Source organism: Schistocerca americana, chromosome 5, assembly GCF_021461395.2.
Source record: "Schistocerca americana isolate TAMUIC-IGC-003095 chromosome 5, iqSchAmer2.1, whole genome shotgun sequence".
Classification (NCBI taxonomy): domain Eukaryota; kingdom Metazoa; phylum Arthropoda; class Insecta; order Orthoptera; family Acrididae; genus Schistocerca; species Schistocerca americana.
The window spans coordinates 128,440,545-128,446,189 of record NC_060123.1 but is presented as its reverse complement, the minus strand read 5'-3'; the positions used below and the strand labels follow the sequence as shown (position 1 = coordinate 128,446,189).

The 5,645-nt window shown below is 45.2% G+C and overlaps 1 pseudogene; it reads left to right on the top strand.

The window, feature by feature from the left end:
- Positions 1-3,093: 3,093 nt before the first annotated feature.
- On the top strand, positions 3,094-3,211 carry LOC124617071 (annotated as a pseudogene).
- The last annotated feature ends 2,434 nt before the right edge of the window (positions 3,212-5,645 follow it).

Sequence of the window (5,645 nt, the reverse complement as noted above, 5' to 3'; positions counted from 1 at the left end):
ACGGAGCTTCTTTCCTCCCTTTGCGTCTTTGAGTGGTTCAAACATATGGAAATCGCTTGGGGCAAGGTCTAGTGAGTATGGTGGATGAGGAAGACACTCAAAATGCAGGTCTGTGATTGTTGCACCTATTGTACGGGCAGTGTGGGGCCTTGCATTGTCATGTTGTAAAAGGACATCTGCTGACAGCAATCCACGTCGCTTTGATTTGACTGCAGGCCGCAGACGATTTTTTTTTTGCAGATCTGTGTATGATGCACTGGTGACAGTGGTCCCTCTAGGCATGTAATGCTCCAAAATGACGTCTTTTTCGTCCCAAAAGAGGGTCAGTATAACCTTCCCTGCTGATGGTTATGTTTGAAACTTTTTTGGTTTTGGCGCTGAGGAACGGCGCCATTCCTTGCTCGCTCTCTTCGTTTCCGGTTGGTGGAAGTGAATCCAGGTTTCGTCCCCAGTAACGATTATTGCAAGGAAGCCATCACCTTCTCGTTCAAAGCCCCGAAGAAGTTCGTCACAAGCATCAACATGTCGTTCTCTCATTTCAGGGGTCAGCTGCCGTGGCACCCATCTTGCAGACACTTTGTGAAACTGGAGCACATCATGCACAGTGTGGTGTGCTGACCCATGACTAATCTGTAAACATGGTGCAATGTCATTCAGTGTCACTCGGTGGTTTTCCTTCAGGACGAGGAGCATTTACCACTGAAGTCACACCATTTGCGAACTCCCTACTCCATTCGTAGACTTGCTGATGTTACAAACATGCATCACCGTACTGAATCTTCAACCGTCGATGAATTTCACTAGGTTTCACACTTTCACTATGCAAAAACCGAATAACAGAAGGCTGTTCTTCCCTGGTGCAAGTAGCAAGTGGGGTGGCCATCTTTAAACTGACTCAACCGTATGTGTGCATCTGCACTGTGCTGCCACCTACAGGCCATTCTGCACGCTGTTTGTAGCACGCTTACCAACTAACAGGATAACGGCGCGAAATTACGATTTGTTATTACAAATTTAAGGTTTTCATTTGACTCACCGTCGTAATACAGTGGTCGTAGCTGTTACAGCTGCCTTATGGTTAACGATACCAGTATCAATGACGTCCTCAAAGAGATCAGTTCTGTTTATGTCCATTAGATCTGAGATATTTAAGTCGTGACTTGATTCCTCAAACGTTTGTTCCACGTAGTTTTTAGAGAAGGCATTTAGTGTTATTCTGCAGGATGTCTTGTCACGCCCACTACTTACGAAACTTTAATTATCCAAATCCATTGTTGATCGATTAAAGTCTCCTCCTATAATGACAGTACCACTGGTTACGTAACTTTGTTTCGTTTCTTCAGTCGTTCTGTTATTGTAGCAGGTTGGTGCATAAGTTCGTAGCTTCTTTGTTTTATATGCTCGTGTCCCAGTTGCTATGGGTTTATTTATCGATTGTCATTTTTTATTTGTAGTTCTCTGTTTCTATTTATGTTTACAAATTGACATTTTCTCATCTGAAGATAGTGAATGCAGCTGTGGACGCTAGAAATTCCAGTGCAAAGTGGATAAATCGGAACATTTCCGTTACTTCTTCTGTTATGAAACGTCCCCTTAGAAAAATTATACAAGACTGTGCTTAAACTGACACACAATATTTTTTGCGCAACGCAATCTGACTTTCAATAATCCCTACAAAAGAATGGCCCTGACTAACATTAATCTATACCTTTCACAAATCACTTACCTCACAAAAATCTTCGTTACTCGAACTACTGCAATACAGCGAGCGCCACTACTGCCATCTAAATAAAAGATTCAAACTACAGAAGGCACTAACTACTGATAGGCATAGTTAGCAAATGAAAGATTTTAATAGAGAACAAACAATGTATTGACCTTAATAGTCATAATATATACAGCAGTTCATGACATCCATTCTTACAAATGTACTGTTTCTGATGGACACACCTCCAGATCATCCATTCACAAAAATCCGCCATCTCACTTCCCCACATCCACCACTGCTGGCGGCTCACCTCCAACTGCGCAACGCTGCGCGCTGTTAACAGCCAACTGCCCAACACTACAATGGCAGACAACAATGCAAACTAGCCACAGACTGCACACAGCAAAGCCAGTGATTTTCATACAGAGCGCTACGTGGCGTTACCAATAAGAAAACCTAAACAGCCTACTTACACTGTTTGAGTTCCATAGAGGGGTGACAGCAGCAGAGACAGCCAGAAACATTTGCGGCGTGTGTGGCGAGATTGCCGTTCGACAGAGCACGGTAAGAAAATGGTTTACCCGTTTTAAAGACGATACTTTCACATTAGTGACTCTCCCCGTTCACGGAGACATTCGGAGTTTGATGAAGATCGTTTAAACGCCTTAATCTACAATGATATACGTAAGTCGAGAACTGGCAAATGTGATGAACTGTGATCATTCCACTACCGCGCGACATTTGCACGCGATGGGGATGGTTCAGAAGTCGGGTATGTGTGTACCACATACTCTAAGCCGAAATCACAAAAATGAGCGTATGTCGTATGTGTATCTCTGCTTGTTCGTCACCTATTGGCTCGTGAACAACACCAAGAACTCCTATCCTGTGTCGTTGTGCCTGCGAGAAATGGTGAGTTTCTGCTAACATAAAGGAAAGAAATGACTGGCTGAGCCCAAACGAAGCAGCAACCCCCCGTGCAAATACCTGCACCCATCCATAAAACGTAATGTTATGCATCTGGTGGAACAGCGACGGTGTGGTGTACTACAAATTGCTTCTCCGAGCTGTAACGATCACTGCTGACATTTACTGTCAACAACTGATACGTCTTGCAAACGCAATCCAAGAACAACGAACAGAAGACTGCGTGGAGTGATGACCGCCCGAATTCTGCTACACTGACAAGAAGCGCTATACAGGACTTGGGTTAGGAAGGCATTCCGCACATCTCCCCGTCCCTTATTCATCTGCTCTTGCACCCTCAGATTTTCACCTTTCCCGTCGTCTGTCGAAGAACATTCGTCTATGCTATTTGTGTCTGTTGTGTTTATTAAACTTATCGTAAAATGCTACAAACTTATACACCAACTTAATATTTACGCGCCAACGGCCTTGTCGCAGTGGTAACACCGGTTCCCGTCAGATCACCGAAGTTAAGCGCTGTCGGGCTGGGCTAGCACTTGGATGGGCGACCATTCGGTCTGCCGAGCACTGTTGGCAAGCGGGATGCACTCAGCCCCTGTGAGGCAAACTGAGGAGCTACTTGACTGAAAAATGGCGGTTCCGGTCTCGGAAACTGACATACGGCCGGGAGAGCGGTGTGCTGACTACATGCCCCTCCGAATCCGCATCCAGGGACGCCTGTGGGCTGAGGATGACACGGTGGCCGGTCGGTACCGTTGGGGTTCATGGCCTGTGCGGGAGGAGAATTAATATTTACGCTCCTTGAATGATGATTTTGTAGCAGTCTCAGCTTGTCATATTTTATCGTCCTCCTTCTTGTGCCTTGACCCCGCATCGTCTCATGGTCGGCATGGTTATGAACGGATTTGGCGTTGTTAAAGTGAGGGATGGCCGGATTCCCTTCCTGCCACCACACCGTTACCTTACAGGACGAATTGGTTCAAATGGCTCTAAACACCATGGGACTCTTAAACCTAACTAATCTAAGGAGATCACTCACATCCATGCCCGAGGCAGGATTCCAACCTGTGACCGTAGCAGCAGCGCGGTTCCTGATTGAAGCGCCTAGAACTGCTCATCCACAGCGGCCGGCTCGTTACAGGACGGAATATGTGTATGTCAACTGCATAGAGTGTTATTCATTTGAAAGTGAGCGAAAGTTTTCTGTTCGTGAACCGTGTAGTTGAGGCAGTGCGTGCTTATCAGCCCAGTATTCACCTACCGAGATGTGGGAAACCGCCAAAAATCCCCATCCAGGCTGGCCAGCACACCGAGCTCCGTCGTTAACCCTTAACTGGTCTAGTGGGGTCTGACAGACCCCAGGACTTTTTTTCTACGCGTACCTCTATGTCTAGGCAACACATGGCGCTGGCGGTTCTGGTATTCTCTAATGGTCTGTAGATGACTGTGCGCGCCATTACATTGCATTCATTCCAAACGGTTTGTCAGCTGGGAGCCGTCCGGGATGTGTGAGACCCCACCAGAGCGTTAACGTTAGTGTTTTTTCCATTAAGGTGAACATTTTCTAGAAAACTTTCTCCCATTTTTTCCTCTAAACGTCTGTAATATTTGCAGGAGTTACGGTGCCATGGCTTGGAGGAAGCGTTTGACGGACGAAGAAATGCAGCGTCTACTGGTTGACCCAACTCTCAGTGGTAACAGTGAGAATGAGTTTCCATCTTCCTCGGAAATCTCAGATGGTGTAGTGGAGCCTGGTCACATATCATCTTCAGATGAAACAGATGTCAGCGAGGAAAAAGGTTGTGTGCCTACTTCTGCTTCCAACTATTTGTATGGGAAGAATAAATGTTTCAAGTGGAGCAAGAAACCCCCTGCACTTGGACATACACGTGTGCATGACATTGTTATCAGATTGCCAGGTGTTCGTGGAGCTGCAAAGGATGTCCGTGACAATGACGTTTTAGGTACTTGGCAATTATACGAGTACTTCACTGACACCATGCTACAAATTATAGTGAATCATTCAAATGAGAAAATCCGTCAAATGAGAAGCAGGTATAAACAACCTCTGCCATCATTAGTGGGTGATGTTGATATGACTGAAATCAAAGCAGTGGTAGGACTGTTATACCTGCCAGGTATATTGAAATCAGGAAACGAAGATGTTTCTAGCATTCTTGCTTCAGATGGTACAGGTAGAGAGATTTTCCCAGCCACTATGAGTGTCAGGAGGTTCTTGTTCATTCTTGCAGCCTTGCGGTTTGACTGTGCCCAGACACGAGCAGAGCGAAGGGAAACAGATAAACTTACTCCTATTCGTGAAATTTGGGATGCGTTCATCCATAATTGTATTCAGTATTTTATTGTAGAAAGGTTTGTGACTGTTGGCGAAATGCTGGTATCATTTCGGGTACGAAGCCCTTTTAAAATGTGCATGCCTAAAAAACCTAATAAATATGGAATAAAAGTTCTATGCCTTGCAGATTCCAGGGACTTCTATATGAATAACGCTTTCATTTATATTGGTTCAGAAAGTGAAGTTCGCAGAAACATGTCAGTGGCAACGCAAACAGTGCTGCTGTTAATTGAACCCATCAAAGAGACAAATCGAAATGTGACTGTTGACAACTGGTTCACCTCCATTAAACATGCTGTGAAATTGAAAACACAGAAGCTCACCATCCTGGGAACAGTGAGAGCCAACAAACGTGAAATTCCACAAGAAGTCAAAGCTAGCCGGCCTAGGCAAATTGGATCTACTCTCCTTGCACATACTGCAGACCTCACGCTTTGTTCATATGTTCCGAAGAAGAAAAAAGCAGTTATTTCATTGTCTAGCATGCATCACGACCACAAGATAACAGACTTTGGAAAACCTGAAATGATAACCAACTACAATGAGACAAAGGGTGGGGTGGATACCCTTGACCAGCTGTGTGGTACATACACTACTTCGAGACGCGCAAGGAGATGGCCTATGGCTAGTTTCTTCGCAATGTTGGACAATGCA